At 31.6% G+C, this 26,475-nt stretch overlaps 1 protein-coding gene across 1 annotated transcript in view; it reads left to right on the top strand.

The window, feature by feature from the left end:
- LOC139093257 (cyclic AMP response element-binding protein A-like) overlaps positions 1–26,475 on the top strand; it is a 33,645-nt gene that overhangs the window by 972 nt on the left and 6,198 nt on the right. The gene's annotated exons all lie outside the window — the stretch shown is intronic.

Below are 26,475 nucleotides of genomic sequence, written 5' to 3'. Positions count from 1 at the left end.
CAGATAAAACAACAAGTGAGAGAGAAAATGTAATGAATGAATTACTAATACAGCTATAATAATGCACAAACACTAGACGGGAGATTGAGATCTATGGACATAGCTACTTGACTATCTTATCAATACAAATTTTTATATAATACCCGTTTATATTACTTTATTTTCTTTCAAAAAAAAAAGTAAACGGAAAATCCCCCTTAACTATATCTTTCAATAGCTACTCACAACTCAAAAATATTCCCCGAATAAGTTATTAAAAATTAGAAAAAAATAAAAATATTCTTATACGTACGGGTCAACGAGGTTATCCTGAGGGTATCCGTAACGAGAGTGCATTAAGTGCCCGCATGCTGCACACACATTTTGTCACATATCACTCTCTATTTTCTCTTTCTCTTTTGATTTCGACACCAGCTCCAATTAAGCTTTTCACATTTTTATATTTTTTGCTGCTTTGCAACAACATTGTATTGTAATTATTTTCGGTAGAAATTAAACAAAAAATATAATATTTGTGTACTTTCATGTTGAACATTCTAGTCAAGGACGTGTTTATGAATCTTTTCTGATTTATGTATTCTTCTTCTTCCGTTGAAGTTTATCACCTTGTTCTAATTGTAAGCGGAATTCTTTTTTTACCTCCTTATCAGCTAACAAGTGTCATCCTCTTTGTAGAAATGGAATTTCTTTTCTCGCGCTTTGTTTGATGTTCTGAAAATGAAAAGTTTTTAGGTTATGTTAAGTTACCTGAAATATTTTTGTCAAGCTTTGATTCTAGTTTGTGAATAGCTCTGGAACTAGAAATTTTTATTAATTAATTAATTTTGAGGCTGGAAATTAAATTATATAATAAATTAGAATTTTCCCATTAAAAATATGTGTGATTTCATCTTCGTGATTATAAATCAGATGAAATTGTAATTAACTTCTATAGCATGCTTCCTTACTGACTCAGATGTTTATTGAATCGTTCATTCGCTTTAGAATTGCTTTTATTTTAATTCTGAACAACAATATTAAAATGAAATTGTAAACAAAATTTCCTACAAAGAATTGACGCAAAATACAATGATGCAAAAAATTCAAAAAAATTAAAACCGTTATAAAATTGAACTCTCTTTTGTTTATCAGACACAAGCAACAATGTTCTTAAAGATGTTATTCTAGAAAACAAAACAATAATAAATAATTAAAAATAAGTTTGATAAGACATATATGCGTGTATATACATAACACAATTTTCAAACACTTTAAATTATATTGAATGAGTTTCCAGGAAAAGTTTGTGTAGCATTCTCCTGTTATCAGTCACTTGTACTAATTGTACACCAAACGTGAGGAAGAAATTCGTACATCTTGACATTTAATAACACTGCAATAAAATTAATTAAAATTAAATTTTGAGGAAATTTAATCAAAAATGAATTTTTGCAGTCAAAATTAAGCACGTGCTGATTTGTTCAGACGAAAAATATTTTAATTTATAATGATGATTAGAATGATGTCCCGTTATTATGTACACATTAAGAAAAGAAGAAATACATTCGAAAAAAAAGTAACAAATTAATGAATTAATCATCTATACACTTATATTAATGTACATGAATGTGTGTTGATTTTGATTGATTGCGCGTTATCTCAATTTCTATTTTTTTCACGCCGCGATTCGGTAATATGATTTCATTCTATAGTCTTTAATTTTCGGTAAAAAAAAATTTTTTATCGTACATGAACAAAAAAAAAAGGCTCTCTTAATGACATTCGATTGTGAAGGCCTCGCATGTACGGAGTGTACTTACAAATATTAAAAAATCATTTAACAAATGAAAAAATTATTGGAATCGTTTAATATCCATTAAAAGAGTTTTATTAGGCATGAAGTAAAGAGTCAATAACTTATTTTTCCTATTTTTCAAAAGCAGTAAAAATGGTCGTGGTTTTTCAACCGGCAGGTAGCTAACCTGTCCGGCGGGGGGCAACTCTATTTATATTTTAATTAGTTTTCGTCTATATTACTATCGGAAATACAGCACAGAATAGAAACAAAACAAAAAATTTTGTACCGTAGACATAAAACAATTAGCATCATCATTGTATTAGATGCTCATTAATGTGACATTCTCATGTAATGGGAAAGTAAATAATGTGCGAAAAAAATCATAAATTTCAGACTAATAAAAATTGTATGGCAGTAAGTGAGAGAGACGGCGCGACAAAATTGGGTCGAATATATTACGAGTACTTTTAGTCATTGCAGCATTAAATATATTTTGTCTTTAAAAAATAATACTCTCATATATTTGCGCTGGCTTGTATATCAAACTACTTATACTTCTTGGAAAAGGTCAAAATGAAATCTGGTTAAATAAAATATGATGTGAGTAAGACTAATGGTCAATGAAGGAAGAGAAAGGCGCATTCGTTATAGACCTGTGAACTACTTATTTCCAATTCATATGAAATTTAGATGACTCAAATTGACAAGATTTCTTAAATCATTGTAACAGAAAGCGTTTAGTCATAGAGATACCAATCCTGCGATTAGTTTGCTATGCAAATTAACGAGATCAATCATGATTATATTATGTTAAGCCCGAGGCAATGGATGCCTTAGTTAGTAAAGAGTATTAAATTGTCGATTGTTGATATTGGTGGTCCATGACATTACGCAGTAGAATTTAGCACATCATGAAGTCAATTTCGGGTTTCCTGGGAAATGATGACTTTTAGTTTGGGTCATGGCTTGAGAGAAATTGCTGACTGAGATTAATTGTTGAATAATTAAGGACAATATTTACACGTATTTTGATCAGAGTTAGCACTGAGATCTTGTCGTGGATCAGAATCTTTCTAAAATTTAACAACCTAACCTCAAAATCCCTCAAACTTCCCACAATCCATAAGAATATACTTCAAAACAGATACATAGAGCATCGAAAACTTCCCAAAGAAGAAGTCCACAAGAAGAAAAATTTCCAATTCCCCTAGCTCTATTCAATTCGCCACAGAAAATCCTCCATCTTGCTGAAAATAAAAAGCACATGGAGCATACAAAAAAACTCTTCAAGATTGAAATGACGGCCAAATTGGACACAGCAGTACACTGACCTTTTCCGAAATTGCGCTAAAAATTTCACTTCGCACATTACGCATTTCATTTTCTCAAGAGTGCGATGGAGATTATAAAAAATTGAATTAAACAGTTTGCACAGCACCGAACTCTCTTATATAAAAAAGTATGAAAAGTTGAAAACTTTTTCTTCATAGTTTCCATATAGTTATTACCGTTCAATTATCCGCTAGAACGAAAAAAAAAGTAAAAGAAAAGAAAATAAATTGTATCGAATCAGTCTGTTGCAATCGATTTGAACAATTTTTTGTGTAGTTTGTCGTTCAAAGGAAATAGTGGAGCTTAGATACAACAACTAAAAAAATGGTGTTCGGTAAAAACCATTTGTACAAATATTTTAGACGACTACATTGTTCTATTTTATATGGCAACATTTTTTTGTCACTTTCCATTTAACCATCACTTTTTTCCCCTCAGTCGTAATTGATAAGCTGCCGTCTTTTTTTTCTCGGTACGAAAATAAAGTTAATAATGTATTGGCAGTGCTTTTTATTTTAATTTCATTATGAACAATAATAATAATGAGAGATAGAGATAGATAGCTCCCCACACTCAGTTGTGATGCCTCCACATGATGGCGCAGAGAAAGAGAAAGGAAGAAGAAGAAAAAAGTTTAACTTGTTAGGATTCAATAAACTAATCCATGATGCTAAAAATAACGTAATATGTCAACGACGTCCTAATATTATTCAATTAGGTGGGCGTTTTTGGATTTTTATTACTGTTGCTTGCTACCACCATCGTCATCTGCACTCATTTTACATATCTGTCATCTCATGGGGTGATAAACATCAGCATCATCATCATCATGATTGGCAGTCGCCAATTGTTGATCTTTATTCTTACCCCACTACTATCATTACATTATTATTAGAATTACGCAGTCAAGTGTGTGGTTGACAGTGACGTCAAAGTTTCACACCAATGCGTCAGTCACAGCAACAGCTATTGGAACTGATATGAAATGTTTAACAGCAGACAATTACGTACAATTTATTCTTACTTTCTCTCATTTATCGTGTTCAACGTCCAATTTTTTTTTATCACTAAAAAAAATTAATTATTACGACAATATTTCTTTTTCACATAAATGATTAAGCTTGATATGTAGGCCTTACATATTATCATTATGTAATCATCGCCGTATAGCGAATAAATACAACCAGCAAGGTTATCGATGCAAAAAAAAGCTCTGATTTGATGGTTGGACATATAATTTTAATTCATTTTCTTTTTTTCATTACTGTACATGACGAAGATGATTATGTCTCTATGATTTATATTTGCGTAAAGACGATACGAGCTAAACTATATAATTTTTATTGGGGAATAAATGATAGGAAAGGTTCTAAAGCAAATGACACTGAGGTTTGCTTACAGATTATTATTTTGTAAATGTCATGTATGGAGATGTGAGTTTTGGATGTAAAGGGTATAGTCTAGTGGTAATGAGTTCCTAGTTGATCAGTGAAAGTCGATTTTCATGTCCATATATTCAAACAGCACGTGGCGGCCAATCTTAATATATTGTTAAATGGGTTGGTCAAAACAGTCATAAATGCAGTCAAGACAATTTACCACTCAGAATCCTTTCTACCTGCTCTCGAATCCTCCCTAATATTGTACATTATCAGTAAACGACCCCTAAATTGTAAAAAGTTATAGTTACTATAATTAACTTAATTGTATTACTCTATGAAGTAATAATGATCGTGATTCCTCATCACGTTTGGCAAGTGACAAAAGGAGGCAAAATTTCTATTTTTTTTATTTAATTTCAAAAAGAAAACTTTCAAATACAGGAAAAATAAAACATTCTCTCAGACTAAACGTGCATTGTTATTATTGACTTAATGAATGTGATGCAAAGTGTATTACAGTGTTCATTGATATTTATCAGATGTTCTGATTTTTCACATTATTTTTTTATTTTTATTATTTTTGTATGTATTCACTTTCAATGTCATCCGAAAGTTATCATCACGATAGTAATATAATGTGAAAAATTGTTTATAGGGCTACGTTCATGTACTTTTGCCTCTATGTACACCTGAAACAGAAGCCAAACTAGAACTAATCTCTTATCAGCGATTTTTATTTATTTGAAGAGCGTAAATTTAGTATTTCTGTTATAAGCATGGATAATGGTGCTTGTAAGTGAAATTGAAAAAATATTGAATTTTCAATCATAGGAGGTTGTGGAAAATCTGAGAAAATTGGGGAAGAGGTGTCGTTTTGGGCTTTGAGTAGATTTTTTTGGGAATTGTTTAATAGATTGGTGTATTTTACTGTAGGTTCTGTTGTACTTTGTATCAAAAACCTTTATCCATACCTGAAAGTTATTCCTAAATTTAGAAAACCTTATCAATGTCAGTCTGCGCCAGAGGTGGGCAATCTCTTATTTTTTACTACACCTTGGCGGTTAGCCTCGGCTGAAACCGCAAACGGCCACATACAGCTGGCAAATTTTTGACCACATCCTTGTGTACCGCAGCACATAGGTTGCCCAATACTGGTCAATGCGCCTTCAGTCAAATCATATCCCAAGAAATCCTAACCAACTTGTCAGCATTTTTACTTAAAATAAATTTAAATGAATTTAATAGAAATAAAATTGCTGTTATATAATCGTGACAAACGACTCATAAAAATTAATTTACTGGAAACGAAAAAAGCTTAAAAAAATAAGTTATTTTTTTCGGTCATTGAAAAGTTCTTTATCAATGAATGTTGATAATGATGTTTTTAAAAATAACTACAACTATATTTAACATATTAGTACATTTAATTTTTCAAAATTATAGGTTTTTAGGCTGAAAGTTCTCGTCCGTCGCCAAAAAAAAACACTAAATTGTATGATGTACATACATCGCGTGTAAAATTTCATTTCGAGGTCAGAAAAGCACGTGGTTTTTGTTTCATTCGCTCTCGACTCTCGTAGAGAACCGGTAACGAGCTTACGAAGAAAAATCCGAATAGCTGCTTATACAGCGATAAATGTGGAAAAATCTTTAGACTCTCTGGATGGACTAAAAAGTAAATTTACTTACATTATATAATGATTAAAACTGTTAATGCGGTTAATGTGTGAAAATGAAAATTATTGGTAATTATTTTTTTGATGTACAATGGCACTGACAAAGCAGCGATAAGTTTGTGCATTAGAAATGATTTTATGATTGCACGAACAAATAATATTCACTGATAAAATGGAATATATTGTTGTAAAACCTACAACCTCGATTTGTTGTCGAGCATTTCTCGTCGTCATGAAATGCCATTTCTCTAGGTCGCATTCGTAAATGACGTCCATCTTAGAATTCAAGTTCTAGACCGTTTTAACAATTGCTGCTTTCATATAATAATAAAGAGAGCCATAGGATGTCACATCCCTTCATATATCCATACTAGACATCACTAATGGACGTCACCCAAACCTTTTTTCACTGTTTAACAAAAAAATTCATATTTTGCCTCTCGAATTGCTTTGTAAACTGTACAGTGCCGTTTTTGGTTCTGTTTTTATGCACACGATAATTACAACATACATTAATACACAAACTAGCTTGGTATTATGGTAGAACATACGAATAGATATAACAGAGAATAGCAACGAATGAATGAATAACTATTGTAAGAGACTCTTGCGTCTGTTTAACTTATAAGACTTCTTGTAACTTGCATTACATTATGACTCGATTGCGAAAGCAGAAAATCTTCTGGAAATTCCATAAATACCCCTTTTAGAATAACTAAAATTAATTCAATCAATGAAAATTCCATTATTGTTGAGCACTTGCTAGTTACAAATCATAAAGCTTATTTTGTAATTCAAGCTATTACGCAATTTTTATTCTCTCTTCAAATACAATATAATGAATTTGATAAGAGGCTAGTGAGAGCTGATAAGTCGATTTACGGTGAAGAATCATCCTTGACACTGCCCTCAAAATAAGCCTACAAATTTGCGTTTGACGATCGAGAATAGAAGAAAAAAAACTGTGCAAATATGTCGACGCATACGCTTCAAACGTGACTGATTACACTGTAGCGTGAAAAACAGATTCAGGGGCTGGAGGGATGAGGAAAAAGGGAAAGAGAGTTTAGCTTTATATCAAGGCATTAGCTTAGAGTATTAGGAACAACTTTCCATATTGGTAATGCCAATAACCCCTCCGAATCTGACCCTGTCTAGAATCTTCTCAGTAGAATAAAAAAATATGTACAAAGTGCTCACATAATGATGAGCAAGTGATAATTAGTCTATTGAGAGATAATGAAATTTATAAAAAACTTTATGCTGATTGAGATATTTTTAGACTAGAAAATAAATTCATTTATTCTCACACTTTAAATTCAGTCAGTGAAAAGGTCAAGGGAATTCAATTGCATTTCACATAATTTTATTACTATTCATAAAAAATCATCATTCATGACATGTTTATTGACTTAAGTAGTAATATAATTTGTATCTGTGTACAATTGCTGATGCGAGAAAGGAACTGATTACTTCAAAAGTTAATCATTGTGGCAAAATTTGTCGTCATAAACATCTATAATCTCTATACTCGGAACAAGTGATATTCAAGGAAGTTTATTAAATGTTATTGTGGTGTGAATTATGAAGCTTGGCAGATTATTGATTCCTGTTTATTGATTAAGCTTATGAGAATTATTATGCTTCATTAAATGTTTTTTAATTGCAGTTTAAGGATTTGTGAGTTATTGTCTACTTAACTTTAAGAGATGTATCTAGTTATGGGGAAACATAGCCCAAGTGGAACTCGAACCCAACTTCTAAGATGCAAATCACTTGCTCCTATCACTGAGTTACCGGTGCTCTTAAGGTCGAGACATAAAAAGCCACTTAAATCGTCTCTCTCTATCAAGTGCTTATTACATAATTCTTATCATTGTATTGAACCAAAGTAGAAATCCAACAGAGATTTGACTCTTTGCCAAACTACATGTCATTGTCTAATATTCTAGACATTATGTACTTTTCGTATCAGTTTCTATAAACTATCAATTTGTATTACATGAATAATCATTGATAAAACAAAGGGATGACCCTTAAGAGTTTACTTTATCAATGATTCACATCAAGGAATTATACAGAATCTGAAAGATCGAAGATATAAATTAACTTGTTTTGAGCTTCTCAAATTAGCATATTTGTTAGTGCCAAAAATTAATTTATACACAAATGATTGGGATAAACCAGCCACGTGCATATGATTTTAAGAATATGTTTCGTCCATCATAAGGATGTTTGTGGGTATCAGGTTATATTTTGTCTCAAATGTCAGTCGGTCCTTAAAAACATCTAGAATTCTCTAAGAAACTCCTCAAAAATTACGTATTCCACTTGAAATTATTTGGATTTTCCATAAAATTTAATCGTCATTTGAAGCATTAAGTATCACTTATTTGTTTTCAAACAAATGATCGATGGAATGTCCCCTTGAATTCTAGAATATTTCAATATTATCAGTACTTACTAGTTTTATGTGATAATACAGACTAAAATTACTCATTCGAATTTTGACCTCCAATGGATTTTGATAAGACTGTATATTGGAGATTTTCGCTAATTCTGCACCTTAATTAAAACTTTAATAAGTTTCATGATTAGATAAGACATTCTGATACCATGAAGCCTTCTAAGATATAACTTCTTCTACGAATTTTACAGTCTCAATTAAAAATGTTTTAGACTCTAAAATTAAACTTTTTTTTGTTAACCACAAAACGGTAAATACCATTCAGATTTTATTCATTGTTCATGCATACATGAAATACCGGCACCAGTAGTTGCTTTTCATTGACATTTAAAGAATTTCTACTTGCGAAATTTTCTACGAAAAAAGTTGTCGGTCTTTTGTTAATTATAATAGTGCTTTTATGATACAATACCTAAATGACCTTCCATATAATAATAAATACAGCCAAGAGCATCAGAGTGGTCGTCCATAAGTCATGTCCAATACTAAGTTTTATTCAGATTTTATAGCATTTTCTAGAATACTAGTTTTATGTCCTTAAGGGTCAAAGTTCAAATTTAATATTCTTGACGTACAGAACTGATGAATGGCTCACTTGTTGTCTACATTTAAGAATGACTGCAATCTAAAACCGGCTTGTTTTTACGAAGAAGTATGGAATTACCATCATAATGATGATTCACTTTACATATTTTTTGTGACTTAATATCGTCTTTTCGTACGTCTGTTATTCTTATTTACTTAGATTTTTAGCAGACCTCTTTCCACAGAAAGATTTCATCACTCAATTCAAATTGTGAGCGTTGAAACATTTAGCGAGAGTAGCAAGTCAGAGAGAGAGGGAATATTTTGGCATATGAATAGTGTGCATTAAGTAGAAATGACTTGATACAATGTGACTGAAAAGGCCCACTCTGTTTTTCACATTGTTACACTTTCATTCTTTCATGTTCATGCTTACAATGACTTGGACAAGAAAGTGAGAACTGTTAAATGAAATTATACAACAATTGTGGCCAGAAAGGCTCATAAATATTTACCATTTTTTATGCTTCTTATTTTTGACTCTCGTCAAAAGGGAAATGGGAACTTGAGGTCGATAGATGAATACTTCATTAAATTTGAAGTGATTGGACCCACAAAAAAGTCCCTGACTATACGTCATCCATTATATGAACAAAAAATTTAGCTTCATGATTTCAATTTTCGCGATGAAGAAGCATTGAATAAAGTCTTGTCTAAATACGAGAAATCCGTGACTGACGTGAAGACATTTACAATATATAGTATAATAAATAAAATATGTTGCTATTGAAGTCACGATGTCTGGCTGATATTTTTATATTTATGGAAATATTTTGTTGAATTGATTCCATTTGTTTTGATGTAGGCATTTTTGGAAATGTACCTGCTATAGATATTTTTGTTGCTTAAGGGGATTTGTTTTGGGAATTTTTGAATGGCTTTTTAAATGCCTTTTGGGAAGTAATTAAGTTTGTGTTAAAACTATGATTATTGACTGGATTTTAATAGAAATTTTGGATATTCCACATATATGCAAAAAAATAAAAATAAATGTAAAGGAGTATCTGAATTAGCAGCTCTAACAAAGTCAAGTCTTATAGGAATCGAACCCATTCCATTCAATTATTTTTAATGTGTAGATCAATTTACATATTGCATCTAATGAACTTTGTAACTAAGTTTGGCAAAATGTCAATATGAGGAGAAAATTAAGGAAGTAAGTTGACGCAGATCTCCAAAATGCTGTAATATATGCTTCAATCTACATTACTTCTCGATATAAAGCTATAATTTGAACCACATCTCAAACCCGACTGGACACCTTGACATAATGTTCAGTATATAACCAGACCTACAGTCGACAAAGTTGACATTTTTTCGGAACGATCCATAAAATATGTCAAGTTGTCCACTCGGGAAAATTCAACATCATACAACGTTAATATATTCAAAAATATCACATCCATGTTCCATACTTTCACGTCCGAGCTAATAAATCTGGGTTAACAATCCTTCAGATAACTGGTCTAGATAAAAAAATTAACAAATCTATCAAATCAAATCAAATCGTAAAAAGTTATTGGAATAAAAAATAAAATGTTAGGTGTTGTATTTGACATTTGATATATTTTGTGCATCAATAAATTACCAATTTTTGGAATTTGTATATTTTGATAAAGACTGTCACTTCCTTCATTCAACCAATGCATAATTTTGAATCCAAAACTTAATTTATAAATAGTTTTTACGGTCATTGAAGAAAACCGTAAATAAATGTATTTTAATCGTTAACAGCTTCTCTTTTATTAATGCCATAAAAGCCATTACTTCATTTGTTTTCTTTATGAACACTTTTTTTAGTTTTTGGAATCAAGCGAGATGTTTGCATTCAATACACAAAATTCTCTTTATTTCATTAACTACTCTCATGGGATGAATTTGCTTTTGATGTCTCCCGAGTAGGATGATGGTTGCTTGCTGATTACTTGCTGTAATTATGCTCATATGTGGGACTTAGGTTACAACAAAATGATGACTCTATTGCTGATAACTAGCCTATACAAATTCTCTGTCCAAATGGCAAGTCGTATTTTACACTTTAGTAAGGAGTCGAAATCCGCCGTCACGGTGCCATCAGAGCAACTTAGGGTCTTATCGTTAATAAGGCGACTTATCGGTCCTAATGACCATATCCTAGTGTAACGATTTGTGCAATTCGATTCCAACCTTTTACGATTTATGAGAGTTAGTTCTCTCTATACCATTTAGCAATAGACGTCATACCTAAACTACTCTCAATGGCATTCAACTTACAAATTTGTACGAAATAAATAAAAAAAGATTTTTCTTTATTTCGTATCTCACACAACAAACAAGTTTCTTGCTTTCCTTTAATTTTTTTTTTGTATATTTTTTTATTTTTTTTTGTCGATCGAACTTAAATGAAACTTTCATTTTATCATTAAAAACAGATCGGGTAAGTGAGAGAAAATTGGAAGAGAAAGAGAAAAAAAAGTCCAAAAAAATCAAAATTTGAATAATAAATATTATTATGTTAATTAATTTAAGAACAAGAAGAGATGCAAGGAAAATGACATTTTTTATCTCTCACCAAACTCCAATGCGTGTTACGTTGTTTTGCTGTAGACTTAGTGTATGCCATAGCAACAGGTTCGCTTACGAAACCTTTTTTGAATACATTAAATGACTTCGAGTTTCTGTGCTCTTTAAGAAAAGAAAAAAAATCATATTTTTAAATATATATTGATAACATTATGGCATTCCCCCGTCTCTCATTGACTCTCTTAAGGCTAGGCTACATGCCGTATGACATAAACGTCTATTAACACAATCTATACATTGTTGTGACGATTATTTTTCAGTTCTCAGTCAAGAGTAAAAACACATTACAGAATATAAATATTTAAAAGAAGAAATTAATGAACTTGCAACATGCATTTATATTTTTTTAAATTCCAGAAACAAGTTGGCACTTGTTCTACAAGATTTTTCTTTCTCTTTATGGCTTTAAGAAATGAGTGAGAGAAAGAGAAAAGCTATCACTTAAGCATGTATATATATTTTTTTTTAAGTTTTTATTAGGCAAGAAAGAATTTTTTAGAAAAGCCAATGACTGGTGCGAGATTTTGGGTATGAATCCTCTCATGCCGGTGCTTTATAAAACTTAAGATTGAAGTGTTTTCGAGTATATCTTAGAATATCTCTAAAGACACTCATTAATTTATCAAAAATATTAATTTTTGATTTTTTGGCATATCAACACAAGTCTATGATAGGAATCGAACTCAATGTCTTCACCACAAACTTGAATATTGACTCTAACATTCGACTGATAAGACTTTCCTTGACTATACTTAAATTGATACTTCAAACTCTAATTAACTCCCATATCACATTCACTTTAAATCAAGAATCCAGCCTCAATTACCTATGTCTTGATATATTTTCAAGATCAAGATACTCCATCAGATCTTGATGCCGAGAACCCATTATTTTTATTAAGAATTCCATGACAACGCCCAAGCTACTTTACATCATCTTACACGGAACCAAAAATGTCAAGAATTAGCATATTCTGTCCAGAATTTACAGTTAAATAGCTCTTATACGGTCGATATCTTCAAATTAGAACAACAAAATTTTTATGACTCTGCTGTTTTTTTCGCTGTTTTCGTCAAAAAAAAGAAGAGTGAAGAAAGAAGAAATATACATGAACAACAATTCTAGAGACACATTCAACAGGTACATGATTCACAGAGCAACTCACTTACAATTATTTCATGAACATTTCACAACATTAAATGCATTCATGCAGACAGACTAAAAATATCAGCATAAATTCTGTTTCTGGAAAATACTCTAGAAATAAACATCATTCAGCATTTTTTTATGGTGATTACTTAACCATACATACTCTCTCGCTCATCTTACATGTCTCTGCTGCTCAACGCATTCAATAAAGACGGCAAATAAATGTGAGCGTTTACATGTGATCATCGGCAATAAAACGAGTTTTTTTTCTTTCTATAACTTTTCAAGAATCTCCGCGTGTTAGGAAGTTGGTAGAAATGTCAAACCTTGAAAAATTATAAATTTTCTTGAATATCATGCAGCTATGCACATGGATACAATTATGTCATAATTATTTGATAAAGAATATAAATTCCTTTATGCACGCACCTGTGGATGGATGATGATTTATCACTTAAAATGTCGTCCCCTGATATGCTTGCGATTACAATACAATGTGGAAATTTAATGATAACACAATCAACATTCATTAATGTGCAGTGCGCATTCAATTTAGGCTTTATCATTCATTGTATACTGCACAACATTATTGAGTGAGTGTCATATTGATTACTTTTGTCAATTATGAATTTATATTTTTTTTTTTCTGTACGTACAAAAGAAAGAAAAATGTAGAAATTGAGGTTATCGCCATTGAGCTTTAAAATAAATGGCAAATTTTACAATCCACAAAAAAATTTCATTATAAAAAAATATATTAATAGTTTGCTTTTCATCTCAATGTCTATCTGCAACACTCTGCTGCGGTGAAAGCCATGAAACCTAATGGTTTTTGATTTTCAACTTCTCTCTTTACTGTGAATGATCATCTTCATTAAAAGTCGAATAGTTTTAGCTTTTTCATACCCAATTCGTGCCTCTTTATGAAGGGAAATTTATGATCTCAAATATAATAATTAATATATCCATTTGTTGGATGACATGCGAATATTTCAACAAACTGGAAACTGGAAAGTATGTATAAAGAGAGAGATTAGCCTTACCTTTATGTGTCATAAGTATGCGAATTGCTGTATCATTGCGGTTTTAAAAATTTTAATCTTCTTATTTTTCAAAAAAAAGCATAAAATTGTATTGAGATATATATGTACAGTTCATATGAATCGGAGAGAAAGGAGGTAGTTTGAAGTTGATTACTGTTTGAAGCATGTAAAATGATCGTTAAACTTTTCTTTATCATCATTTCACCAAGCCGAATAGACTGAAATAAGTCAGTTAGTCTTCTAATGTTGTGGATGTGGGCGCATTTTTGAAGGAATTGACAGATTGCCCTAAATTCTGAATTTACTGCCAATAGTATCCGAACTGTTGGAAATGTCGACTCAAGTTGACTTGATTCCATACACAATTAGAGTCGACTTTGAGCTGATGAAGGGTTTAGTAGAATTAAGCTGACTTAAGACGCGATCTACGCGCAAAAATGAACGTCGAAACCTTACGTCTCAAACAAGGAACTAAGTGAACATGTATATTAGATTTTGATGAACAATCTCATCACAAGTATCTATTGATGCAGAGTTTAGCCAGAAATCAATGATACCAAAGTGCAAACATGTATCAGCACCAATCATCCTTCAATAAATGCACAAAAAAAATTAAATGAGATTTTTTCGTAACGAAATACTTGTGAGCCGAACGATGCATGTAAATGATAGCAACTTTATATTGAGCATGCGGTTTTTTCGGTCGATATACTTAGTAGTGTCACACGAGTTGTAATAAATTAATGAAGAAATAGTTGCTCAATGTTGTAGACGCAGGCCTTTCTTTTTTCTATAAATCAGAAGCCATAGGTGCGTTACTACTTATTATGATTAAAATGTTGCTTAATTCCATTACGATATCTTTATTGAAGTTATAAATTCATTACATTGGTTGATAACTTAAAAAGTACTTCCCGGGCTTAAACAGTTTTCTACCCATCGGCAAATAAGAAGAATATCTTTACGAAACTGGCTTAAGCCGGCATTCACACACAATTAATTGAGCGAAGAAGAAAGAGAAACGTGTATTGCAATTGCCGGGACTTAACTTACCGCAGTCACAGAGAAGTTTTTCTCATGCCTCAATCGCTCATCTTCTTTTTACATCATTTATTTAAGTAGTATGCTTAAATACACTTATACAAATATGAGAAATTATAAGGTTGGAAACTGCAGTCCAGACATTTAGTTTACTTACTTATCATGCTAGATTTACGCATAGTTTTTTTTTGTTATTTCTCAAGCATGTCTTACTCTCTTTCTCATTTACTCTCGCGGTATCTTTCTCTTTACTTCTTGTAGTGAAAAACTCAAGCAGCTTATATCAATTTTTTGAAGCTTGATATTTTCGGATAAATGTGTACACATACGCGTCTATACACAATCTCTGTTGAGGTCATTCACACGCATATAAAGCTTGTCTTTTTTTAAAACAAATTTACATCACCAATTTAACACATTTTTGCATAATCTTTTCAGTTTTACACAAAAATAAACGACTGAATTAATTTGAATTATAATTTTCCATAAATTTCCTCAGTACCTGTGGAAGTTCTGTTGAAGGAAGTTGATAGTGAAATTTAATATTGCGTAAAGACATTTTGCATATGCCTTTCTATTTTCTTTAATTTCCCTTCCATAAATAATATTCAAACAATCGCACAAATGATCCACAATTGTGCTATAAAATGCTATGACGGTTAATTTATTATAGTTCGCATTTTTTATTAAGCCTTATAAAATTGATAAAAGTGCAGAAAATTTCAATACTGACCATAATAATGAGTCATGTCAGCAACAAACATTAATTGAAATGTGCTAATTTGACGATAATTTTCTGTTTCTACTATGGTGAGAATATCAAGTAACTATAGCACGCATGAAAATTCTTTTCTGTTTATTTGCACGACTCTTTTATTGCGACTTTATTTTGGCGTTGACGATCGTTGAACTTTTGGTGATAAATAGAATTTTTTTTTTAATTCTAAGTCTTTCTTCTCTTTATCTTTCTTTTGAGCATTTTAAAATATTAAATAAGCGGATAGAGTGAAGAGAGTCACATGGTGGTGATAATGAACTAGTAAAATAGGTTCCGCATATTAAATTACCACACAGATTTTTCTTACGAATTTCTATGTTCTCATCTGTGGATTTCTTGACTCATTCCCTTTTTGTATTTGATTGGATTTTAATGGGATAGTTTGGCGATTATTTTTGGCATCAATAGTGATCTGTGACTTGTCATCAAGGAGGGTGCCTCGCTAGGCCAAAGCAACTATTGATAACCATAGACTTGTTTGATTCCTCTTCACTATGTGGCTTGGATTGACGGTTTCCAACTCAGGAAGGTAAGGTTAGTGCATGGTGGAGTTAAGCTAGGTGCGGCTAACATTCTTTACAGAACCTAAAATAAAGATCTAAATATTGATGATAAACTTATCAAATTCCATTTTGACGGCGTCATTTATGGACGATTCCCATGATATTTTCATATGAATTTACATACAAATTAAATCTGTCAGGGATTGCCTTTTTATGGAATATTTTCAAAGTTCTTTGGCTTCTCATGAATAATTTTGGATCCTAACATTTTTAGAAATACAAGATAAAGTTAAGAACCCGTTAAGATAATGGCCATTCCATTAAATATCTTCTCATCGTCCTCAAAATCATCAACAAATTCTTTGCTTTCTCAGACATTGATGTTGAAAAAGATAACACAAATTGACTGCATCTTTCGTACTTCAATCCTTGATATTTCTGAAAGTTATGATATTTGCTGAATTTTCAGACATCTCATGCACAATTTAGAGGCTTGGATGACATTTACAAATGCTTTTTATTAAATTTCATTATCGCTAAGATTAAAACATTTGATGTAAATAAACTTAAGTCGCTGAAAAGTCACTGCAGACAGTAAAAATCAAACAATAATTTAAAAGACACGGCATCATTAAAAATGACAATAAAGATTATAAAACTGTCAGTAAAACTGCAAAAATCTTAATTCCAAAGTGAAAAGGAAATATTTTATAGATTTTAAAAAGTTTTCGTGATCGCAAAATAAACATAAGGAAGCATTGATTTAATGAATAATGAAAGTGAGGTTTAATATGCACGCTGAGACTGTAAACGTTTTGCTTTATATCTTTTGTAAAATATTTATGAGCCATTTCTATGAAATTTTAAGTTTGCCAGGCTTCAAAGTTGTGTCTATAGTTGTTTGTGGATGTAAAGTAGTGTTGTGTGTTATAGATAGTCGCTGCTATCGATGTAGGAGTGTAAAGAAAGTAAAATTTGTTTTTATTTCTGAAACTAATTTTTACACTACTAATACTGCATAACGATCATTTGAGATTTGAATAATATTTATTGCGTTTAGTTTAACACCCCTTTTCATATGAATTGTTCAGTCTGTTTTTGAATTTCGATAAATAAACATTTAATTTAATTATAAATCCGTGTGGAAGTAGTTTTAATTAAACTATACTTACCATAATATACTAAGGAATATGTCGAATACATTTCTAGCCTTAAAATTCCTGTTGCGTCTATTAAATTAAATAATTCTTTTCCCCAAAAAAAGTGTCAACAACGAAAATATCTTCAAACATCAATCCGTGTAGATGTTAAGGCAAAGAACTCTTTCGAACAAGAAGTTAAGAATCGAGAGAAAACAGCAGCAGCTCATCCATAGAAGAATATAACGTATAAAAAAATAGAAAAGAAAGAAGAGGAGATGATAATGTTGAGGAGAATAATAGAAAAGCAAATAAAAAGTGGTGTTGAGAATTCTTTTTTATCTTCTTCATTTTAAATCATAGGTGGTTATTGAACCTTGCAAGTTCTTGTGTATATATACATGAAAAGAAATGAAGAGAACGCAAACGAAATGAATGGACAGTGAAGAATGTATGAATTGAAGCAGGTTCTTCTTTCTTTAATTTCATTTTTTTTTATTGTAAGGCATCTGTTCGGCTCGCATGTCAAGGAATTATTAAAAAAAGATGTGCAATATCTTTTTCTGTTAATAATTCCTGCCATACGAACTGATGCACTTGTTATTATTTCTTTTGTTTATATTTTGGGTTCCTTAACCTTTTTTCTGCCTTTTTGGCTTTACTCTTTTATTCTAAATAATGATGTTTTTTGTTGTTATTGTTATTGTTGCTGTTGGTGCTGCTTAATCACTATATACAAAAATATATCCACCAATTCTCTCCGCTTAACATTCAAAAATATTTTTGTTTTTAATAAGAAAATAAACGATCGTTGACGCTCAAGTCATTGACGCCTGTCTGATTGTTTGGTTGTAATTTATATAGAATTTACGATTTAAAATTAAAGTTGCGTAACTGGACCATGAACATTGGTGGTCAGTTGTAAATGATGTCATTGTTCAAATATGTAGCACCTCTTAAAACTAGAATTTGTGTATGGATCTTCCAGAAATGCTAACTTAGTTATCCCACCCTGATACGTCATAGTAACTTAGCACCTGCTATATTGCTTGACGTCATTTACGATTGACATCCCATTTTGTTTTATTCGCTACATTTTTGATTGAATTCCGATTTGGGGATTTCCAATTGTTCCAACTTTATCTTATCAGAAATTATTAAGAAATTCCTTCCGACATACGAGCACCTTTCATGTTGATAATATCAATTATAGCACAAAAAGCCATCGATTAAAAATAACTCAAGTAAGCTATGATGTGCATTCCACTTCTTGAGCACCGGCAACAATAAACTTTATAGCCATATTATGATGACTAATTCGCACACTTATTTCTTCCGCTTTAGTAAATTATTCTTTCTGCAGCTACATCCGTTCCATGTCTTGCGCAAAATTGTTGCCTCTATTCAAGTATTTTCATTCATTTTCAATTTGGATTTAGTGGCAAAATGAGCGGAAGTGAAGAAAAAAAAATTAAATAAACTAAAATTGCGTAAAATGTTATACACAAATAAATGGCAGCACCGGAGTTCAATGCTAATATTTCTCTTCAAATCTTCTGGCTATTTTGAGCACATCAATCAAATTTCGATTTTGCACAAAAAATGACCACAGTGAACAATCGGAAAGTGGAAAGGTATATTGTATGGTATTGTGCGGTGAAGTCGAACTGTGAATAGCTTCAAATGTATCTCAATCAATTTTGATTTTTGGTCATATCTGTCAAATCATACTGCTGTACTTTCTCGAAAATTAGCTACATATAGGTTAACACTGTGTGTAAGCATCTAGCACAAACTGATTTACATGATCAAAAGCATGTAACTTGGATCAGAGTCTATAGAAGGTACCTTTAGATTAATCTAATCCAATATTGTCTAAACACTTTTGTGCGACGGCACACCTTGGTGGCATGTCGCGACCGAAATCGTACTCAGCATGTGACGAAAAAGTAGTGTACCTGGACACATAGCTTGGACAACAATGGTCTAATCAATTAACAGACATGAAGTCCTCATCCTTCAATTGCAGGCTACAGACAATAAAGTAGTTTGAATCCCACAGTGTACAGCGTTGAACTCTCTTGAACATGCAATAAAAGCAAAAATTACACCTTCCATGCTCAAGCTCTTGATCTTTGGCTCTACAAATACAACCTCTAATTTCTTTTTGTGAAAGATGTGAACTACAAATAGCAATAGATGAACCAATCATTAAATTATGATGCTGGATTATAAGTCTGACACAAAATTCCAATTTCACCGTGGAAGATTAATGGGTAATTCCATTTATGCAAAAAAAAGATTCCATGCTTTTGCTCATCCAGCCACAGCACACATTATGTTGATTAAAGAAGAAAAAGACAAAATCTCATTTGAATTCAAATATATATCCAACTTGATGCATGAATCTACATGAGAAATTCATACACAGGTCAAGGTTTGAACTGAGACTAAGATTGCAATTAATGGCTTCACGTGTGTGTTCAGTGAAAAGTCAAAGAAACATGGAAATTATGTTCTAAGAAGAATTCTAGACAGACACGCTTGAAAGTTTATGAGTAAAGCATACAAAAAATAAGAATTAACATGTAGAGAAGATCAGTGCAGCATACAATAATAATGAATAATAATTGAGAGTCAGAGAGAATGAATATAAAAATAGGAAGAAGAGAATTGACGATTGAAGGAAGTTCTTAATGTTTCAAATACTTTTTAATCACGTTTTTTATACTTTACATTTTGTTATTGTTCCGCAATTTTATGGCCTATATTCGCTCTCATAATGAAGAATGAGATTAAAATCTCATGAACAAAAAAGAAATTTTTTTATATTTCTTTTATTTCTCTTTCGTTTCTGCTTTCTCATTCCTCCAGCTTCTTCTTTGTGAGCGGCCTGATTCATTCTATAGAAAGAAATTTTTACTCTTATTGTTGTTGAGAGCATAATTGTATGCTGCGGAGAGAGACGATATATGAATTAACTAATTAGAATTAGAATGGAAGACCTTTTACTGTGCATTTCCTAGAAACAATCATATCCATTAACTTGGTAGTCTGACTGTCTGACCAGATTCGATTACAGGAAAAGATTTTCACATTATTATCGTCATGCACATATCAGTTACACTAGCAATCAATAATTAATGGTAATCACCATAAATGACGATAATGTTAATGACAAACGTGATTATCACTTGATAAGCAGCATTGCGTTGTGATTGGGTTAGTTAACATTGAATTATGTAACTGTATAAATTGTATCATTAATTAATTTTCAACATTTTTTTTTTGATTAAATGGACAATAATTGGAAAATAATTTTGAAATTTCAATGTGATTTCTCCATATAAAGTGATTTTTGATGAGATTTCTCTAATGATTGTAAGGTTCAATGTTTGGCAATCAATTTTTATGAATTATAATTTCATATAACGATCTTCTTTAATTTAAATAAGAAGACTATCAATTTTGAATTATAGATATAACGGCCAAATCTAAAATTGATGATTTTAAGCATTTACAGAAGTTGAACTATAGTTAAGTAGTATTAAGAGTTGTGCTCCACTTAGAACTGTTGATTTATCTGATCAAAATGTGAAATAGCCTCTGAAGTTTGAATTAATGAGCATTTGAACTTTCGAGGTGAGAAATCCATGTGAAAATACAACTAATCCAATGTCAATCATGCTGACTGTGATTCATGGCTTCTCTTTGCCAATTGTCAATACCAAGTGCTACACTGTCAATCATGCAACCATCTAAATAAAACCACAAAAGAAGCGCCACAAATATTCTTATCTTGTGATACATATTACACTTTACCAAGCATAAGGCAATTAAAAAACACAGACAATCTAAAGGTTAATTACTTTATAGAACTAGTATGTGAAAGGCATTTCTCATAAAAAAGTTAATTTGAACGACGAAACACAAAAACTATTAGCTGATAACGTTAATTTAAAAGTTGTCTTTTATTAAGCGGAAGCATGGATGGTTGAGGCAAACAGATAGTGTAAATGAAATGTGAATTGCTTTTTTTTGACATAAAATATTGATAGCACAACAAGCTATGCAATATAGATACATATATTCATTACCAATAATGTTGGCAGGCATAGAAATCATTCGGACATAGAGAAAGAAAATTATGTTTCTTATCTAATGCTCGAGCACATGTTGTGTATATGGGGAAGTGCGATAATAATAGTCTTTGCAGTGATAAACGCATGCTTCCTGTCCTCATAGCTCGTTGCCAAAAAATAATTAAATTAATGTTTAAATAAAATTGAAAATTATATGGAAATTATGGAAGTGGTGCAGGCACGCAATTAAATTTCTTTTATATGCATAAAAAATTTCATTTATCGAATTTCTTGGTCACAGTTGCCTGAGAAAACTAAAGAGCAACGCAATGAGTGAACGAGTTTTTCTTTTATTTTCGGTTTCAATCTCGCTGCATGCTTCTGACTACTTACTATCCGTTGTCGTTTGCTATCGATTGTTGTTGTGTTAAGCCGGATGAGGAAAAAAAAGCCGCAAAACTTAGGAGAATGAGCCAAACCTTAAAGTGAATGTCTAGGCAAAATGGTAATATCCAATAGCACAGCATTTAACAGCTCATTGTCTATGGTATTTCATAGAGTTACAGATATCTATTATAATATAATGTATGCAGTTGCCGGCAACGACTATATCAATGTAATGTGAAATTGTATCAGAGCTAAAGCGTTACAGAGAGACACAATAAAACGAGTTTTTTTCTTCATTCCATAACATTTCTTATTCACAATTACTCCACAATAATAATTTAACTTCTTCTTCTTATTACCTATACACTCCCGTGACTTTCTTGTAACACAAATTTCTTGTTCACAATTTTTTTATTTTTTTGCCAATGCGATTTCTTTTGACTCATGATATCGAGAGAAAGAAATGAGCGAGAGAAGGTCTCTGAGTCGTGTACTGAAAGCTGAAAAATGTGCGAGCCTTTCACTTACTTTTAACAATTTCTTTCATTTCAATTCTTCTTAAAAATGGAATAGCTCAATACTAGGAATAGGTTGGGTCGACTAGAAAAGGAGGTGTCAGAAGCGCATGTCATAATGACTTGACTTTGAAGTTTGATATAAGTAATCTTTGGGAATTGATATTGTTTGGACGTTAAATTTCCAAAAAAAATTTTTATAATTCAAAATTTTTGTGACCGTTACAAATTTGCTATTATTTGTAATTGTAAGTGATTCATAGTAAGCAACACATGACCAAAATTTGTACTAAGTATAACATTTTGTTATCTACCGGCATTTCTTGAATTTCCAACACCAGAAACAGCAAGTCATTTATTTGAGATTCACCTTGCATTTTACCTTCGAAAGCATTCAAAAACCCAATCTTAGGTCATTAATTCTAAATTCTAGATCCAGCAGTAACTTGTAAAAGTCCCAAACCCAGCAAGACGTCATCGAAATTTATGAAAACACTCGAAAAAGCACCGCAACAACAAATTTATACATGCATTAATGCAGCTAAAATACAGAGTTAAGGACTGGGAAATAAATCACCCGTCGTCGCTTAATATTTGAAATTTGAAATTTCTTTGGAATCTTGAATAAATTTCAGACACTCTCGGTTTTGTGAGTCTTTTTTGCCATACTACCAAGCAACAAGTTTGTATTAATATTCAGCTACAATTGTTGCATGTATCTCTGAAAATTTTATTTTATTATTTTTGGCTATGAATGTTTTTTTATATTTTATTATGTGCTTCATGTGGCGTTGGAAAGAAACTAACTGTTATTCTCTACTTCTCTTATGTCTTATTTGTTGTTGTTGTGTACATACGCATGCCACTATTCAATTGTTTTTTGAGAAAAAAAGGCCTGAGGAAGAGGTCAAAAAAAGAAAATAATTTTGGCCATTGGTCTCGCTTTATTCCATCATGTTGTGTCCAATAATCTCAAACGCCACTCATTTCTCAATTTATCAATCGACTCTACACAATAATCATGACATTTTGGATAGAAATTTGTGTGAGTGCTGCAAAAACAAAAAAATTATTGCTGTTCATAACTCGTTTTTGTGCCGTTACTTAACCACATTTGGATAAAGTTTAGCCATGTGTCTAGCTAGAGCTCAACATGTGAGTCATATTTGTTAAAGAATTTCATTCCTTACGTGATTTTATTAATGAAAAATGTCGTTGTCTATTGTAGCTGTTTTGTATGAATGCATTTGAGGAATTTTTAAAGGTAGCAATGCACAATAGAAAGGGTCAAAAAAAAGGATCAAACCTTTTTATTATTTGATACATAAGAATGAGATGATCCTCTTAACGTTTGTCGCAGCGGTCTAGTTGCTTTTGATATTTTCCAGATCATAAATAAGAGTTTGACTTAGTGACGTCTTTTAAGACTAATATTAGCATAGCTGGAATGAGTTTATAGACTAATATCGAAGATGAGGACAATTTTTTCATTTATTTGATATCAAAGTATTGGAATTTTAGAGTAATTTGTGGGGATCTGTTCTGTATTTGAAAATATGATTTAGCTCAGAAAATGGAATATCTAGTTCGGAACCTTACTACTTCTAAGGTTTTAGAGAATAAGTACATTTCTCCACAACATAGCCCAAGTGGGACTCGAACCCATGATATACGATTTCTGGTGGAAGGTCCCTACCGCTGAGCTATCGGGGGATGTTAGGAAACGTGACACATAAACCTTGTTTCTCTATCAAGTGCTATTACACACTAATCCAACTTATTTTAGGTAGCTCTACAAACTGTTTAAAAATGCTGTTCGTAGTCCACAAGACTCACATCCATCAACATAATCACTCATCCAACAAAAATTTCTCTGTAATTGAACTCCATCACCCAAAAGATATTCGTGCTTTTCCTGTTAGAACTTTTCATGTAACCGTCAAGTAAAAATATCACAAAAAAAATTTACATGTTACGTCTTAAATCTCTTCTTTTGATCACGCAGAATGAAACAAGACAAGAGAAAGAACTGATCATTAATTGAAATGCCGTTAAAGTATCGTCTCTTCTCTCTCACACTATTTTCTGCCAAAATACTATCTATACGTACATCACACGCCACACATAAAAAAATTACAAAAGTCCTCGTGTTATTGATCGAGGGACTTAAGCGCATTTTTGTCCCAGCGATCAGTAATTGATTAACAAGTCACTTCCAGACCTAAAACATAAGATCCAGTAAGATCCAGGTCACTTCCAGACCTAAAAACCAAGATCCAGTAAGTTCCAGGCCACTTCCAGACCTAAAAACTAAGATCCAGTAAGATCCAGGTCACTTCCAGATCTTAAAAACAAGATCTATTTAAAACTTCCAAAAAAAGAACTTCATCATGTTAACGGATCTTCATAATTCAAACCTCATTCAAAAAAATTTTGAGTAAACACTGTCAGAACATCGACAAACAAAAAACACTGTAAAACAATGAAAAGAACTGATCATTAATATGAAAATGAAAAATTGTTAATTATAGTATTTATGCGTTGATTTGAAACTTCTCTGACCGATCACACTATAACTCGATGCCAAAAACAAACTATCTATACGAACATTCACAACGCACACAACGAACAAAGTAAAAAAAAAAAAACAGATTCAATCGACATCAAGTAGGAAGAAGACAAGTAATTGCTTTGCAATTTTTTTTATTTCGACAAAAAGAAATCCTCAGTTGTTTGAGATGCCAAAGAAAGTTTGAGGTTGAGGAAAATTTTGCCTCACTTTACAGGCATTTCTTCTTGTTGATGGTGTTTGGGGTTATTCGGTCATGATGTCTATGAATTGTGTTCATGTCAATTAAATGTTTTGAATGAGTAGGATGAAGCATGACCTGGAATTAAGGGTGTAAGTTCACAAGATTGACCCTTAAGAACCAAAACTCGTTGGTCTTTCGTTAAAGCAGTGGTGGGCAACCTGTGTGCCGTGGTACACAACTGTCGTAGTTAACCATCAAGGTGCTTGGTTTTGGCTTTCCTCCAAGATGTGTCACCTCACATAGGTTGCCCACAACTGCACTAAAGGTCCATAAAACATGCAACACTTCAAATTTCAGACATACATCACTTATTAATAACCCAAAATATGGTTTCAAAAAAGTAAGGTTTTGTTTAATACAACCGTAAAGCATAAGAAAAGATTAATTGAATGAGATCAAGTTTGATATGTAAAAAAAAGCCCACCGATTGAAGAGAAAAAGCATTCCATCTTGCGAAAGCGTGATTCCTTCTTCTTTTCATTCATGATTTCGCTCAAGACTCGAATTGTTAAACTTTTTCAAATAAAATGTTAATTTTTTTCCCCTATTTGCATTTCGTAATCAAATAAAAATGCTTTAATGTAGTTCCATTTTTGTTTTGTTTGTAATTAATCAAATTGATCCGCTTAGATTTTTTTAAATGTTGGTAAATTATGCCATTTATATTTGTTCGCTTTAAACGACATGGAGATCTGAGGGCAAATATCATAGATTGGACGCTAATAGGCTTTCAAATCGAGTTTGTCAGGTTAGGAAGTGTACACAAAAATATCATTTGGAAGAATTTTTACTGAAAATCTATTTGAATATTCAGATTTAAGAATCTGTTAATAGAAAAGTGGTTGAACTTTATGGATATGCTTGAAAATAGGCTATTTAAATTGTATTATATTGAAATTTAGGCAGTGGCCTTGTCATCTAATGGATTAAGCTTCTGTTTTCCTATTAAAGATATTTTGAAGAATCAAAAATTGCAGATTATGGTGAAATTACTAAATTAAAAGTGTCTAAATAAAACGATATTGAAGCACAATCAAGTATAATTCACAAATTAAAGTCTTCTATACAATATTGATCTTAAAATTATGAAAATGCAAATGGACTTCCGTAACGATTAGTTAGTGAGCAAATCAGACATAAAAGACAAATCAATTCTGAAGTTTCATGGTCGGGTATATCAATGCAATGCATCTAGCCACACTTTCTGAGTCGCGAATACACAAACCGAGTAAGTGTGACTGGAA

This window comes from Chironomus tepperi, unplaced genomic scaffold (genome assembly GCF_022539635.2).
Source record: "Chironomus tepperi strain 1889 unplaced genomic scaffold, CSIRO-AGI_Ctep_v1 contig_335, whole genome shotgun sequence".
NCBI lineage: Eukaryota > Metazoa > Arthropoda > Insecta > Diptera > Chironomidae > Chironomus > Chironomus tepperi.
Note: the sequence above shows the minus strand (reverse complement) of the source record. Positions and strands in the feature narration are given on the sequence as shown.